We start from the raw sequence: 18,191 nt of genomic DNA, 5'->3' as shown, positions 1-18,191 counted from the left end.
TACAGGATGGATGCATGCACGGTTCAGTGCAATAGTGCTTCTTTGAATTCCAAGAAAAGGGTTGTAGATTTTTCATCCTTACCATCAAATCCAACAAAAAAGAAGATAGTTGTATCTCCATTTGGTAGTCATGCTTTTTGGGTACCTAAGGGTACAAATGCTTTGGAAATGAAGCTCCTAGCTGAGAAGACAATGTTATGGCACCAGAGGCCCAGTCACAGTGGTGAGAAGGACCTAAGAACTTTGAAAAATAAGAGTCTTGTTGAAGGCCTTGATGATTGTAATTTCAAGTTTAAATTCTCTGAACATTGTGTTTATGGTAAACAAAATTATGTTCCTTTTTATTCCAGTTCTCATGAGTCTTTTTGGGTTTTGGAATTCATTCAGATGTGTTCATTCTAGCTAATGTTCATTCAATTTCTAGATTTGTGTACTTTGTTTCACCCATAGATGATTATAGTAGAAAGACATTTGTTCATTTCCTTAGAAATAAATCTGAATTTCTTAGTTGGTTTAAGCAATTTAAATCCTTTCTTGAAAATTAGACTAGTAGAGAAATTAAGTATTTGAGGTTTGACAATGGAAATGAGTTTTGTCACCAAAATTTGGTAGGTTTTGTGAGGACCATGGGATTGAAAGAGATAAAGCAACTTCATACACTCCAAAGCAAAATAGTTGTAGAAAGAATGAATAGAACATTGATGAAGAGGGCTAGGAGTATGTTGAGTGGTGTTGGGCTTGAATAAAAGTTTTGGGCTGAAGTTCTAGCCACTGCGTGCTATTTTATTAATAGATCCCCTACTTCAGCACTTGTTGAGAAGACACCCATGGAGGTGTGGTTTGGGAAGAAGTCCTCATTGAAACATTGCAGAGTCTTTGGTTGTCAGGCATATGCATATGTGCGAAGTGAAAAAAGATCAATATTGGAGAACGTAGTAGTTAAAACTTAAATGTATCTTTATTCGCTATGGTGTTGGTGTGAAAGATTACAAGCTTTGGGATTTAGTTGCAGAGAAGGTGTTCTATAGCAGAAGTGTGATCTTTTGTCCGTTGAAACTTTCCACTATTGATTTACAACCAGAGAAGGAAGAGAATTAAAAAAGGAAGTAGTTAAGATACTATCTACATTCTTATCATGATCCTGTATTTGGATGATATGTTATTATTGGAAATAGTAAAAGAATGGTTTCAGATTTGAAGTCTCAATTAGCAATATGGTTTGAAAAAACAAAAATAGGTGCAACAAAATATATTCTTGGGATTGAGATCAGTAGAGATAGAGCTAGCAGAATGGTTTGGATGAACTAGTGTAAGTATGTTAACTTGGTGTTGGAGGAATTTTAATATGACATCTTGTAGACAATTAATTGTTCTAGTATTATAAGGGATAAAACTATATGTAGAGGATTACCCAAAATCTTCTATTGAGATGGAGGACATGTCTAATGTACCTTATGTGAGTATTGTTGGCAGATATGCTATGGTCTGTACTAGACCATACATTGCACAAGTAGTGGGAGTTCATCACTATATAGATAATCTTGGCAGGGTGCATTGGGATGCAATTAAGAGTGTGTTCACGTATTTGAGAGTTTCCTTGTGTTTTCATGGTTATCCGATCTCAACATTCAATTTGTATTCGTGAATATGTGGCTTCAGATTGGGCAGGGGAATTGATAGTAGAAGATCCACCAATGGATATGTTTTCACAATATTTGGTGGTGCAGTTATTTGAATGGGTAAGCAACACATTGTAGTCACTTTTTCCACTACAAAAGCAAAATACATGGTAGCAACTCATGCTTGTAAAGTAGTCATTTGACTTTAAAGATTGTGTTCTGGTATTGGTTTTGATGCAGGTCAAATTACTATTTGTTATGACAGCCAGAGTGCTATTTGTTGGGTGAAAAATGCTACTTTCCATGCCAAGACAAAGCATATTGATGTATAGTTTCATCTTGTTCGTAATATGGTGGAAGATGGAAAGGTAAAGCTGGAAAAAGTTGATACTTTGGTAAATGCTGCAGATGCATGGACAAAGCCAATGCACACTGATAAGTTCAGATGGCGTGTTGTTTCTATGGGCCTTGGGGCCTTGAGAAGATGACAGTTTTTTTTTTTTTTTTTTTTGACTCAGATAAGGCTTTCATCAAGGCCCCATGCTGATTTAAATAAATATTTTTAATGGTCCTTTATTGCTGTTCAGTTTTTAAATAAAATTAATTTTATATTTAGTATTCCCAAAGTGCACAGCTAAATTCTCGGGTCCAATGAGAATAGAATGCAATTAAAATTGGGCAGGAAGAGAGTTTGTGCCATGTGTCACAAGGAGACTAGTTTAGGAAAAGTTTTGAAAGGAAGCTCCCTCAAATTCCTCCCTTGCAACAAGTGGCAATATGGTTTGTTTTCATTCTTTACGATGATTTGGGAAGGCGATTTGGTAGGAACACAATCTTTCATACAGGAAGATGTGGAGTAAATATACAAAAGTTTTGGAAAAAGGTTTGGAATCTGGACATTTTGTATGTGTGAGAAAATAATATTTGTATTAAAATATTTTTTATGCAAAAGTTAGGCATAAAGAAAGTTTCTGAAATATGTAGAAGCAATTGTTTTTCCTGTGCATTGTAAAACTATATAGATACAAGGTGTTATTTTAGGAAATGAATGAAGTATTATTGAGTTAAGTCGTTATGCTGCCAGAATTATTCTGGAATTAAAAACACATATGCAAGAGCATGCATATTGTTTGTCATAGCATTTTACTGTAATATAATTGATCTGTGCTTTGGTGTGGTGGGTTTTTTTTCTAGAAGGCTTTTCCCACATAAGTCGTGTTATGTTTTTAAATTTTTTTTAGTCTCAAATTCATTTTCTGTGTTTCTTTTATCTATAAGTTTTCTCCGAGGTTTGCAAAAGAAATTTGCATTCACTCCTTTGGGATTTACATTTCGAAGCATTATTCTGCATTGTGGCTTCCTTTTACAAAACTTCCAGTTTTAGTGGACTAGAAGTTTTGTAACAATCACAGTGCTTGTACAAGCACCTCTTTAAGCATGGAGTGTATACACAACCACCGTCAAGCAGTGGTTTCACCACTAATGCAAATAGACAAAGGAAAGGATCCTAACAGGACCTCCACATTGAACGTAGCTAACAGAAAGAAAACAAGAGTGCAAAGGATTAGAAAAGTACAGAAAGCAGCATATCAGAGCAAGCAAACAAGTTTCTGAATGGAACACACTACTAGTGTTTGGAGGATTATCAAACATTGTTGGAACTAGAAGCTGCATCACAACAATTTCGAGTACTTACAGTCACCGTTAATGAGGTTATATGCTCTCAGCAACATGAATTTGTCTTGCTTACAATTAAGATTAGATAATTGTCATTTAGCATATTCACATTTAAATTTGAGACCACAAAAGATGATATGGAAAGGAAATGATTGCTAAATAGGATCTTATTTTAATAAGATTAAAAACTTCATGCAATGATTTATAAGCATGGCATATTTACCTTCATTTAGACTTACGGAATTCTTGATCTTTTCAGGGGATTCAGATCTAAGACTACACAAACTGAGTGATATTTCATCATATTATTCAATAGAAAGGAAGGCCCAGTTCATGAAATAACATGCTCTCACTGAAAGGGAATTATTTCACTTAAGGAATAGATAATTTTATCGAGCTTTTTTGCACTTAAATTAGTTATCATGGAAGGAGTTAATGCGAGGAAATAATAGTTCTCAAATAGGATCTTATTTTAATAAGAATGATAATCTCATGAAAGATCACAAAAGTGTGAAATCACTGTCTCTAGCAAGACTTATTGCTAGTCTCTTTGGACAATGCCATTTTACAACTATTCAACCTGAGTGATGTTTCACCATATTATTTGCCAGAAAAGAAGATGAACTAGCTTCTTATGGAAGTACGTGTTTATGAATAAAGAAGAATTTATTTTGAAATAAAGGACTACATAATTCAATTCTCATGAAAGAATAGCCAGGTAGAGCCCTTGTGGTGAATTTATTTATACCTCAGATCTTACTAAGGATCACGCATCGACCAACTATATTGTGGTTCACACATCTGGACTAAGAAAATCATAATCCAGAGAAAATAAAAACATAGAATATGGCATATATGGAAACAACCTGTGACCTAAGCAAGCATCCGATTTAGTTGCAGATTATGTTACACAAATATGAGAACCTTTTAAAGAAGCTTCCAATTAGAACCAACTAAAATAAAACAAGATGGCAACAAACAACCACGGAATTAAAGCAGCAAACAGAAGGATACACTTTAAACAATAAGCCGAAACAACTCAAAAAACAAACTCTTGGTACTACACAAACAGAACCAGTGGCAATCACAGACTCCATTACCCTTACATAGAAATCATGCCAGACACAAGCATCTAACACTCTACTTAAGTGCTATAAACATCCAATCCCAATGGAAAACAAATGGAAAATGCTTCCAACAAAATAATAGAAAATAATCCAGCCACCACTGGCTCTTAGTATGAACTATGAAACTCATTGAATGTTTTACAGGAGAATTACATGAAAGCTACAGAAGATGAATACAAAGGTTAACCAGTTAAGTCTAAAAACAAAAATGCCAGGAAATCATGCAAGTTCCAACAAGGCTTTTTAAAACTAGAGTTCTCAGCATAAGTTTGTTTGCTTGCCCAAGGAAGTTATTGTCCATAATAAAATTCTGAAGTGGTTCTTCTTACAAATTACAGAATGAATACTAAATCTTCCTTGATGATCAATAAATTTGCTAGTGAGGCACTCCTTTGAAGACATGAAGAATTGCTAAACCTTAGGCATTGGGAAGGCATGGAAGAATTTGAAAGATTGAAAGGTGAAAACACCAAACAAATAGAAACATAGGAAGAATAACTATAAAGAATTAGTTAACAGCATCAATTTATTATTGGAAGGATTGAGATCCTACTATCTATATGGGAATGAAGGTCCCAGTTCCAAAATCAGAGGCAAAAAGATGAAAGACCAAATGACAAAGGAGGGGAGGGATACATTTGTTTGGAACATCAGCTTGACTTCCGGAGGAATGGGAAGCTGCAGTGACATTTAGATTTAATTTATGTTCCATCTTCGTTTTTGATGCTCAGTGGTGGTTGTAATGATGTTTCCTTTTGGCCTAATAACTGGTGGTCACTTGGACTGTTATGCTGTAGGGCTACAATAATGTAACTGTCAGTCTGATTGCCTGTGGTAGGCTGCATGGTAAAGGACTTGCTGCCACAATGCCTACAGTTCAAAACTCAGCAGGCATGACTCTTTGCCAATGCAATTTGCAAAGGGTCGCACAAAAATATGACATTGCATGAATCAACAATCCAATAAAGGAATGTTATATTGAAAAGAAGGCTAAATCAGACAGTTATCTTGTCATTTATAAATTTTGAAAAATAAACATCTCGATACCGATTCTAGGTCTGGTTGTGAGGTTTACACACCATCACCCCACTGCAAGTGGGGACCCCTCTTTCTGACTTGCCCTTGTAGCACTGGGTTTTGGAGCATGTTTGGGTTCTCCTTTTGATCATGTTGAGACCACAATGAGGAGAAAGTGGAGATCAGTTTAATCCTTGAATTTGAGTCTAGGCTTGAGGGAGTTTAATAGCCAAGAAAAAATGGATAAGTATGGAGCAACAAAAGAAAAGGCAAAAATCCTAGGGGCAGGGTGGAATCCACCTGCCCTCCAGGATTCTTAGTCCTGGCCTTCCCCTGATTTCTGCCTTCTCAGAATTTTAGCAATTCATCTCTTTTGGATGAAATATGACGAGTCAAATGATTGGGGATGAAGTCTTGTGTTCCAAGGTAAGTTGAGGAAAATTTGTTGAAGTGCAAACACTAGAATCCTTGGGTAGGGGCAGAATAGAATCCTCGAGTTGGGGCAGAATCCACCCCCTGCCCAGGATTTTATTCTTGGGACCCTCACAATTCCGCCCCATTAAGTGATGGCAATGATCTCTCTTTGGTGACATGATGCATGTTGAGCGAATTGAGGGTCAAGTCTTGAGGATTTATGATGAATTGAAGAGGAATGATGGTAAAGTTGATGAAGTGGAGGTGTTTGAATCCTCAGGTAGGGGTGGAATTTGCCCCCTACCCAGGATTTTTATCCTCGTACATATCAGATTTTCACCACATGAATATGGAAGAGGTGAATCGTGACTTGGTTGCAAAGAAAAAGATAAGGCATCATGCAAACTGACATATCTCCTTAACAAGAAGAATGAGTGAGCAAGAGGACAAAATCCTGAGGGCCTCCATAATTCCACCCTACAAAATCTGATATCTCTTGAGGGCATGATATGAGTTAGTGATGAAAAGATGAAGTCTTATGTTGATGATGAGCTGGGGGGAGGTGGGGGAGCTAAGCAGAATTGATGAAGTAAGAAAATGTAACAATCCTTGGATAGGAGCGGAATCCACCCCCTACCTAGGATTTTATCCTCATCTTAGAGGAATTTTTTCACAGCTGAAGGAACAATCCTCAAGCATGCCGAATTTCTGCCATCCCAAGATAAGCTAGTTAAAGCAGCAATGAGGTCAAAGTTGAGAGAAGTTTACTGAGAGGAAGCTAATTGAATGAGCATGGATTTTATGGAAGAAGGAAGGAGAGTTGAACAAAAGAAATCCTCATCCACATAGTATTTCCGCCCAGCCAGAGGATAAAATCCTCTCCATGTACAAATCTCTAACCCATTAAAATATGGGCAATCCAATCTTTTTTAGAGATGAGACAAGTTGGGTGGCTAAAAGGAAAAGTTAGGGAGCTCGGCAAAGAATTAGAGATAATATTAAGACAAATCTTTTGAGACAATAATATTGGAATCCTTGAGTAGGAGCGGAATCCGCCCTCTACCCAGGATTTTATCCTCTCCTATGTCAAAATTCCACCCAACTCCTTGCAATAATTCCAAACACATGAAGATCCTCCCTTGAGGATGGTGATGTTTGAATATAGTCTTTTCTACCCAAGTGTTGAGGGGTGATGAGCATTCGAAATTGATGAAGAAAATTCCTTAGTGGAAGGAATATTCTGCCCTCCCAGGAGGATTATTTATCCTCTCAAACAGCTAATTTCTGCCTCACAGTGAGACTCAGGCAATCAAGATAGCAGCGATTTGGAGGGAGGATTAGTCATTTTTTAATATCCTTTGAAAATCCTCATCAAGTCCACCTATAGAGGCCGGAAAACAATTCAAATAAATAAATTTTATTGGTCAAATTATATGCAAGGTTGGACAGCAAGGTTAAAAAAATTTAAATAGATAATTTTGTTGGTTAATTAAAAGGCCAGGTTGGCCTATTTAGGGGGTTGTGCCCCTTCAAATCTGATCTCATATAAATGGGGAGGCATCCAAATCATTTTCTTACCAATTCAAAGCAAAATACACCTGAGAAAGAGCAGCAAATTAATCCTAAATAAGCTGCATCTTAGTAGGCAGCAAAATACTTCTCAGTGGGTGGCCAGTTGCCCTCTAGTTTCAGAAAACTGCATCTTTGATAGGCAGAAAATAGCATACGAGAAGGTGAAAAATTGTGGAAAGCAGAAAATCTGGACGAACTCATTTCTAAATTAGATTTAGAGGAGGATAAAAAATTTAAATCTGAATATATTGCACTATAATGAATTGTTAGTAGGCTTAAGACTTCAATTTTCTTTCAAATTTCATGATGCAGATTTGAATTGTTTGTAGTTAAATTCCCACTCTCCAAGTTGAGATACTAGGTGTCATAAAGCAGAAATCTGAATTGGATTCAAGTGAGTCTCAAATCTCCTTTTTAATTGAGATTGGTTTAAATTGGGATGCAATCTGGTTTAGTATATCATAGGTCTGAATCTACAAAGGAAAGACCCTGAAGAGATGGCACCAAAATCCAGTTTCGCTGCAAAGCACAAGAAGATTGGAGATACTCGTCTTGGCTCCATCAAAATGATACAAGTGAAGCAAAGGATGTCTAGGGATCTAAATTCTAGGATGGCTAAGATGATGAGGAAGAATGGAATAGTTCATGCAACTGCCTTTCCTCCCACCGTTGTTGGAAAATTCTCACTTGGTAACAACTTGCCAAACCCCAAAAAGTTTATTCGGGAAAAAATCGACTAGTTTTCCGAAAAACCTCAGAAAACTCGAGAACCTAAAAAACTGCTTAAATTTAATTAAAAATACATTTTTTTGCAAAATTCAATGAGAAGATGCATGCAATGAGTTAACTAAAGAGAACACAAAAGAAACATGTAGAGTTTAGATATATATAAATGCATAGTGGGTAAAAAGTTGCATTCTCATTGGGAATGCTGATGACAATAAGCAAAATAATAAATAGTTTGTTTCAAACTAGAAGTAAATACATCATTACAATCACATCTCCCTCTTCCCAACCCTACTAGCATACTATAATTCTCTATTTTATATAATATATATAGGCTTTTTGCCTTTTGTTAAAAAAATAATACTTTAATTAAAAAAAGAGAGTTATTTTGAGAAACTCGCTGAGGCGATTAATCAGCGATTTTTTCCAGCCGAATCGCAATTAAATCCGGGAAAAACTCGCCGGTCAAAAAAACTCGGCAATTAGTAGAAACTCGCCGATTTTTCAGCGATTATGCCAACTATGCCTCCTACCATGCAATGCATCAAATTGGTTCTTGAATGTGCAAGGAATTATAATGCTCAAAAGAACATAATTAGGTATGGGAAAGAGAAGACGAAGATTGTAACTTTACTATCAGAAAAGGCTATCTGGATGTCTTTCAACATGCCACTTCACATGGAGGAAATCTTTAGCGCTAAGGAGAAAGCTTTGAAACACTATAAAGATCACGTGGATGCATGTGCAAAGAGGATGAACGATGAATAGATAGTTGAGTTGTGGATTCATTATTCCAAAATCTTTAAGTTGACCAAACTAACTATATTGGACTTCTAAGGAAGATATTGGTGATTTCATTGTGATGTTGAACAAAGTGACCAAGGAGGATGAAGATCATGAAGGCATTCTACATGATATCCTATCTTGTCTGCTGCTGGCTAGAGTATTCAACTTCCAAGGATTGTCAAGTTCGGGAAGATGTGGAACAACTTAAGATGAGTCCTTAGTGTATAAATGCTACCCAAAACTATACCTTCACAATCACAAGAATCTCAAAATTTTAAATGATGCATTTTCCACGAAGATTGTGAGACCGTTGCGAGGGGCTCCACATGCAAGGCCTTCCGAGGAGGCTAAGAAATTGATTGAAGAATATGGATCATGGTACATCCAATATGACAAGTTCACATACATTCGAATATTTGGAAGTATTGCTTGTCCAAGAAATCTTCCAAGATATCCTACGAACAAGATGATTATCATGGAGGTAGCAAGGCAACTACTTGCCTATCAAAGATTTCAAAAGAACAAACAAAGATTGTGGGTTGAATTCAACTTCAATTTGGGAAGTAAGACTTGTCCATCACAAGAGGCAGCTAAGACAATAGATGAGGAATTTGAGTACTACGGTTTAGACTCTACCATAGTACTCACTTTGATCCTAAGAGGAAGATCAAGAAGACATATGGGAACATATATCTTCACATGCTACGTTTAGAAGACTATTGGGATGGTGCAAAAGATGTTTTGGAGATCATAAATAGGTCATTCTCAAGATTGATAGTGGATATGATTAGAATTAAAAGTGGAAAGGGATCTCAGTTCTTGATCAGTTAGAAGAAGATGATAACATCATTAGGGAAGACTTTGACACCACTACAAACATGAGTTGGAACCAATTGATTGGAGTGATGACAAGGAGGTCAGCCTTAAGGCTTTGATGACTCTAGTTTCCCTCTTCACTCAACAATGGTTAGGTGAGAATGTGGCCAATTAAGTGAAAAGAAGAATATCCCTGACATATGATAAGATGAAGGAGGTTGAAGAGACTAACAAAAAAGAATCATTTAAGAAGCCTCAAAGAATCATTTAAGAAGCCTCAAGCATCAAGTGGGCAGCAAGGTGAAGCTAGTAAGAAAAGGAAGAATATTACAAAGGCTCCATCAAGCAGGAATCCAAAAGAAAAGGGAATTAGAATTAAGGAGCCAGAAACCAAGAGACATAAACAAAGAGCTCCTCCGTCCAAAGAAAGTATGACTTCGAAGCAAAGAAAGACTTCCATCTAAGCAAAAGGAAGTGCATCAAGAGATCTCTTCTAAGCCAGAGGACAACAATAGTCAAAGTTCTTCAAGATATTCTTCTTTGAGTCCCACTGAGGTAGTAGGAATGTTTTCACCACATAATGAAGGTCCAAGTTAAGATATTGCAGTCATACCAATTGAAAGCCAAAGAACAGAAGAGCCCAAATTGGAATTGGGAGAATGCACAACACCTTATTGGTTATGGGATATGATTCAACGGAAGAATAATGTTGATGAGCTTGAACCAGTTGAGAACATTGAAGATCTTATACACCAAGTTGAACAAGTCAACTAGGAGGAAGGGTAGCCAAGGTGGTCAGAGATGATTCAGGTACCCGTAAGGTTCAAATAGTCATTCCTAAGGTGGAAAAAACAAGAGATAACATCCAGCCCTAAGATTATGAAATAATTGAACATGACTTGGGAGCTACTACAAAGAAAATAGAATATGAGGAAGCTCAAGATGTTTTTAAGACCATGCAAAATAGGGTGAACAAGGAAGTTGTGAAGAACAAGTATAAGGAGGAGAATTAGAGATTTATAGATATATTTTAGGAGTGTCTACAAACTAATCCAGCAAAGAGATCCCACATTTGTACGAGAGAGGGAAGATAATGATAATGCAGAAGGTTCAAGGATCTGACTTCAAGAAATTTAAGCTTGGATGGAAAGAGTTTTACAAGAGAGATTGGCATTTCTCCCAAGATTTGTGAGGCAATATCAGACACTCAACACTTAGATTTCATGTTTTCAGCAATCTTTGGGGTTATTTTCAGCCCATCAAGGATAAAATGATGCCCCAACTACAAGCTATGGCTGATGTTCCTGAGAAGCTATTGGTAAGAGGTAAGGTGATCAAGGTAGGATGAATGAGAAACATGATCAAGGTACTTTTCTTCAGTCCAAATATAGGATACTTTGGAGAGGATAAGGAAAAATAGTGCTCAGCCTGCTCTTTCCATTCATACTATGATTGCAGACACTTTGATTGTAATGAAGATTGCCTTCAACTTTGAGGAGAAAAGGGAAGAAAACATAAACTTAGAGATTTTGAAGGAGAAGTTGAGCGCTTTCAACATTGGGGAGGTTAGTATCATTAGAACAGAGCATTTGGAAGGGCTTTCATCTCTTAAGCTTCTCATGGCTTTAGTCAAGGATAATGCAACTGAATGGGAGAAAATAGTTGCTACAGCCAAAACTGAAATGAACTTAATAGATTGGAGAATTCGAAATACACTCGTGCCTCAAATGAATGAGCTCAATAATACGGTGTCCAGGTTCATCAAACTGGCAAAGAAAGAGAAAGGAAAAGGAAATATTATTTTCAATGATGATTTGATGTAAGCTGTTACATCCCAATATTTGACCTAGCTTGAAACATAGCCGTTGAAGTTCGCATGAAGTCAGTTGGCAGTTTAATTTGTTATAATTTGGCGAAATGGTAAGATAGTTAGTCGTTATGGTTTCAAGTGAAGATGAAATGTTAATTGATCGTTAATCACGAATTCATGAAATTGAGATGAAGGTTATCTGTTATGATTATTTATGATTAAATAATTTATAATTTAATTACGGAGAAATTCCTTGCAAGAAACATGTTGAAGGGGTGGAAGCATTGCTAGAAAAAAATTAGGCAGGGCATCACCATTACTGGGCAGGCAGGTAGAGAACCTAGCGAATTGAAACAAGGTACATTTGTGGAACCGCATGAGTTATTTAAATAATTAATTTAATTAAAATAATTGAGTTAAAATATTATTTAAAAAAAAGATTAAATACGTGCATTTAAATGTTAAAAAAAAGATTTGGCAACTTTATATTTTAATAATTTAATAAAGTGATGTTTATAAGTACATATAAGATTTTAATAATATTCGAGTTATAATAACATTAGAATTATTTTAATATTTGAATTACAACCTTCCAACTTTATTCTTTTGAATTTAATATTCTTTGCTTTTAAATGCTAACATTTGGCATGATTAATCAATTAATATTTGGCAATTCGAATTGTCTTTCCAACTTTCTTCAACTCCTTATTCTTTTCCCTCCTTGTTTCTTTTTCATATATTTTTATTTTTGTGATGCATTCGAATGGCTTCTTGTAACTGTTGGAAGCCGATGAGCCAAGTTATTCTTTTATATTAGAGTCTTATGATTGTATCGGCTGTCTATCTTTTAAACCTTTTATTCTCCATCTTTATCTTCCGTTATCGGTGATTCTCACGTAACTGTGATTAGACCAGTCAGATTAATTCCGTCTACAAGTGATTCCAACTGAGATTATTGCCTCCATTTCTCTCCTTCACGTTTCTTGCTTGTGGGAAACTCCGAACCAGTATTGGAGTCGGAACTCCTGTTTTTAGAGCATCCCAAACATATTCAGTGTGTCAAGTAAGACTGTTGTTGATTCAGTGTATGATCCTTTTGTGTTTGCTTTGTAATGTTAAGCTCGTCTGGTTCATGGAGTATCCGTAAAGTAGAAATATATTAGAGACTTGTTTTCATTCATTCTTTTCCATATATCACATTAGCTGTATCCTTGTGTCCGTATTGCATAAAACCTATAATGTTGATGTCTACTTATTTTCAGACCGAATTCAAGGGATATTAAATAGATTTAAAAACATGGAATCTGCCAAAACTGTTGTTGATGTTTCTTAGCCATGATAGTGCATCAATCATGCATACACAATTATCTCAGCTCAGATTTATTTACATTCATTTATATCTCACAGAGGTGGAAATGAATTCTATTCCCACCTTTGAATTATTGTAAGACCTTGTCTTTAATATATAATGAGGGGTTGTATTGAACCAACATGTCTTTTATAATTTGTACCTCATCCATGTAACTCATCATTTGGGTAACTAACTGTTCTTCTCCTTGGGTGGCAATTATGAAACGAGTGCCATTACCAATGCTGAAGTGCAAGTATTATCTGTTGTATGTGTGTGTTTTAGAATGATGAATTGCTGCCTTCTTCAAGTGTATGCATCGGTGCTCTTCAATTGATGTTCATGACAATATAATGCTAATTTTTATTGTCCCATGTCTGTTACATATGAGTGCATCAGTTTTTTGTTATTATCATGTTAGGTAGGGTTGTTTAAACGATTTCCAATATCAGGTAAAGTATTGTAATTCTTGATTTGTTTTTCACTGAGTATAAAATCTATTTTCAGTCAGTACATAATGATGGGTTAGAGAAGGAATCAAATATGTTCCAACTCATTTCTTTTCTGATTGGATAATCATCCTTAGCCGGCTAGGCATAATAGTTGAGAACTATACACACACACACACACACACACACACACACACACACACACACACAAGTTGTTGGTTTCCTAATGAATTCAAATAGTAGTGTTTAAAAACCTAATTGATTAAGAGAATCAACATGCTATCACAATTTTCTGAACAAATTCAGAATACTATTAACACCGAGGAATTCACCGGCAAAGAAGCCATGAAATGATGAAGAGGTGGAGTTAATGTAGAAAAGAATTCGGTTATGATTAATTTTATTAATTAAACATTCAATTTTGAAATCTTTAAAGAACATAATTATGTAATCACAGATTGTGAAACACTAGATGCATGTAAAATTGACAGAACGGTTGATTTGAGAATTCCTAACACCTAGGATTCACCCGGTTGTATAGCCAAGAAAAGGGGTGACGAGGTGAAAGAGAGGAATTTGTAATAATATGACGCAGTATCAGATATGACATAACATCGTTTATCATTTTTAATATGAATTAAGTAATAGCTCATGTATATTCCTGTTATTGTGATGTCCTGCTACCAAGTCGTATGGTGTGTTGCATACCAGAATGCCCAACGTATGGCAAAATGACCCCTGTCTATTCTGGGTAGGAAGGGCCTTTCTCATTAGGGATCGTGTGGGGATAAGATTTGGTCTGAGGTTGGGTGGTTAAGCCCTTGACAATGTTTCACCTCTCCTTAAGTTGTCAGACATGCATTAGACAAAGATAAGTCATACATTCAATTGTGTATCGGAAACAGGTATAATCACTCTTATATAGAAGGAGGTAAGATTAAATTGAGCTATTTCATTGTTACCATCATTTTACTTTCATTTATATGAATAATGAATATAAGTACATTTTCTAATCTTGAGTTACTGTCACAATTAAGTAATTGAAAGGAAAGGAATCCGAATTCCTAATTGATTGAGTGATAGCAAGAACCCTAGATGATACAACAGTATCGGAAGCCCTAATGGAATCAATGATAGCGGAAGCCCTAATTGAATCAGTGGTAGCAGAAGCCCTAATTGATATAGTGGTATCAGAAGCCCTAAATGAACTGATAGTAAATGATGCCCTAATTGATACAGTGGTATGTGATGCCCTAAGTTAAAATATAGTGGTATTTAATTGTAATTATCATTTAATTTTGAGATAGCATTTTTTTTAGATGTTAGTCGTTATGTGAAATTGTTATAGTGTATTTGTGGACTAACCCAGGTGGTTGCAGAAGCATCCCTAGTTTGATTTCGGTCTCAGTTTTCCAAGGTATGTGGTTTTCAATGTCTATAGTAATTTCATTTGATGGTATTTCAAATTTTTAGTTAAGAAATATTGTCTAACTGATTTTAATGGTAAATCTTATTCACATGAACATGAATGATATAACTGTCTTCCTATGAAACGAAATAATAACTATATCCTTTGAGTACATTAGATGTTAATTTAGACCCGGAAAAGCGGGATGTTACATAAGCCTAAGTGGCAAACTATTTTCTTATTGGTTGGTAGTCTAGATGCTTAATTCCGATTGGCCCACATGTTGGTGTGATTTGGTTGGTTGCAATTTTTATGTAATTTTGCTATTGGTCCATTTTGAGGTGCTTGAATCTCATTGACCAATGGGGTGGCAACCCTAATTAGGGTTTGTAGGATTCAATCTGGGCTATTGATTCTAATTTAATCTTGGTTGTTCATTGTACTTAAGCTCCCTATATAAGGACTGCTCCTCCCATTAGTAAAGAGAGATATTGGAGAATTGTTGCTAAGATAATCTCAAATTTTCTTTACTTACCATTGTTGTGTTTTGCATGGTGATTAGTTGTGATCAAGTTCAAATGATTGCATGGTTATCTTCATCTTCACTAAATAGATTTCATTTCAATTCGTTGAGATAAAATAGAATAGAATTTTCTTTAAGTAGTGTAGTTGGATGTTTACTTGCTTGACTCGATTTAAACTAGGCCACTAGCCTGTTGCTGATTGTAAGTGTCTTGTGTAATTAGCTAGTCATTTAGAAGACTTAACTTCAGTTGATATCTAATCTTTAGTTTGCATCTATTTGATGGAATTGAGGAAGAAATATTCATTTGAAAATTATTTAAGTATACCTTAGCATCTTGTAGTAGGTTGATGTTGTTGCTGACAAGATTGCACTTAGTAGAGTTGTAGTTCATCCATGCTTCGTAGCGTTCACAATTAGAAATAAAAGTAAATTTCAAGTTACGTTCAAGAATTGAAAACCCAAAAAATTATATTTCCAGTGCACTTTGTGAAGCCAAATCTTAAATCCAATTGACAAGTCTTGAGAAACAGCATACATCCCCTAAGCGTTAGCATGAGAAACAAACAAATCACATTATTTCATTGAGTGAGTATCCACAATTGATGGGAACCTTTAAGTCATTTCATGATCTTACTTTGCAAGCTTAGCATGAGAAGCGACCTTATTCAAGAGAGGATTGGGTGTTTGATGTTTCATTTCGAAACATTCAGCGATTGATTCTGCATGTTTTAGTGGAACAACACTCACATCAACAGGTCCCAAATCAACTGGTTGAGTCAAGTGAAGATGAAAGAATTTGAAGGGCTGTGGGCATTTTTTGCAGGCCCTTGACATGAATTCTATGTCGTTCCAAATTAATTTTTTATTACAGCTGGTCAAGCTGAAGGCTCAAACATATTCATTTCTTATTTTTTAATAGGTTACTACCTTGACCTCTACGGAAAAACCCAGTAAGCTGCCACAATAGTTCATGATTCCTTCATTATCCTCACTTAATGATAACACTTGCATACAAACCCACCAGCCAAGGGGAACTCTCCATGTTGAAGGCAGAATTGGGCAGGTTGCTCGACATGTTTGTCTAGCCCCTCTCTCAGAAAAAGGTAAACGCTCATTATAGGTTTGATTTAAATAGAGAAGCAGTGGATCAAAGTGCTAGTGTAAAGTGGTTGCTGAGTAGGGGCAATTTGTGCGAAGGCACAATAAGTTGACCCAGTTCAAATTCCCCTTCCAGCACCATGGTGGCCCATGATTTCAGCGTTGACCATAGTTGAATCCTGCTAACTGAGCTACAATAGCTTAAAACACTAAACTCCAGTGACAATCCAATTTCAAATTGCAAACACAATAAGATGTCTCACGGTCCCTGTTCTGATCTGAGTTTGAATTCCTCTCACTGTAGTAAGCCGTCACATATATCCAGGGGCTATTATAATTCAAGTGCCTCTCACAAGCAATAAAGTGAGCCAGGATCCAAGAGGCAATCCAAATTCAAATCATACTCACCCTAATAAGCTGTCCTGAAACTCTTCTCATGACTGAAGTTTAATCTCCTCACCCACAATACAGTGACCCACAACTCCAATAGACAATTTGACAAGGTTGTGGTGTGATGTCCAATGATTATAATATATTGAGCTACAGCATATATGAATCAAATAGAACTTAAATCTAAGTCCTCTCATTTCTCACTGGAATGCTTGACCAACTGAGCTAATGGCTCCTTTAGATAGCCCACTGTAAGCTTAGGGGTGGCTTATTTCTCCTCAAGTCGTACAGCAGGTGTTTAGGACTAGTCTGGTTCCGATGCTACACCCTGAGCTATATAGCTAGGATGCCAATCTAGGATACTCTATTTGATCCTTGAATGCTCTACCAACTGGACGACTGTCCTGCTATGGCCAGCCAATTATCGGTCCGATATGGCTTATTTACAACATGGCATACATTATACTGTAACCCATGTTTATAAATGTTAAGCATGCAGCTCACACTAAGCTCCACACAGAATAAAAGTGAAAGAGTTCTAACTTGATAAAATGAGCATTTCATGTCATTTAAGTGGCCTAAGATGCAGGAACAACAAGAATTTAGTACATCTTCAGAATTTGTGTTGAAGATAGACGAAAATAAACAAGAAGAATTTAGTACCTCTTCAGAATTTGTGTTGAAGATAGTCGCAAATATTATGGTTATGGTCTTGTACTTCAACAAATGATGACGACAGATTGAGCTTGAACTTTCCTTTAAAATAACAGAAAAGAAAGTTTCATTGCTTACAATACAAAATTGCAACTAACACGAGTATTTGGATACTGAATTCAACCATAAAAATGAAACTGACACTAAATTAGCCCAAATTGAATGCAACCATCAGAAGCTTAATAGAATGGAATAGGTGAATTCTATACTGATGCTTACAAACCTTGCTTTGATGCTTCCACTCTGCGCTGCAACAAGTTCTTCCGACAGTGAAGTTCAATGAATTATAGCACCCAAAAAGCCACGACAACCCTTTCAAGAATCCAATGTAGTAAGATTGAGCTCTACATGACAAACCTACTGATAAATCATAATTACACTCTCCACAATGTTCGTTTATTATTACTTTCTTCTTAGGATCCATTCCCCAATCAGCGCGGGAATAAACTTTTCCAATGCCACCCTGCATTTACGTGGGGTAGGGGGAGGTTTTACCATCAGTGAAGACAAGATGGGTCGATCCATTATCCCACCAATTACGTATAATCCGTGTTCATGTCTTCAATTTTGGCGAAATATTTCTTAAAATATTAATATTTGAATCAAATTTACAAACCGTGCAAAAGTAAAAGAAGTTGAATATAAAATATTTCACTAGGTAGTTATGAAACTTTTTTAAATGTGAAAAATGATA

At 36.0% G+C, this 18,191-nt stretch overlaps 1 protein-coding gene across 5 annotated transcripts in view; it reads right to left on the bottom strand.

Annotated features, from left to right (window-relative positions):
* Window positions 1–17,959, bottom strand: part of LOC149557203 (uncharacterized) — a 59,194-nt gene extending 41,235 nt beyond the window's left edge. Inside the window, exons 1-2 of one of the 5 annotated variants that reach the window (XM_089831920.1) lie at window positions 17,721–17,959; window positions 17,447–17,539 (exon numbers count right to left, since the gene is read on the bottom strand). The gene's annotated coding sequence lies outside the window, so the exon portion shown is untranslated. The remainder of the gene's footprint in view (window positions 1–17,446; window positions 17,540–17,720) is intronic. The other 4 variants (XM_089831923.1, XM_089831924.1, XM_089831925.1 and 1 more) reach the window with 4 other exon arrangements.
* Between the last annotated feature and the right edge of the window lie 232 nt (window positions 17,960–18,191).

Source organism: Cupressus sempervirens, chromosome 5 (assembly GCF_028749045.1).
Source record: "Cupressus sempervirens isolate cs-2001-9-10 chromosome 5, ASM2874904v1, whole genome shotgun sequence".
Lineage (NCBI taxonomy): Eukaryota > Viridiplantae > Streptophyta > Pinopsida > Cupressales > Cupressaceae > Cupressus > Cupressus sempervirens.
This window is presented reverse-complemented; position numbering and strand designations above follow the sequence as displayed.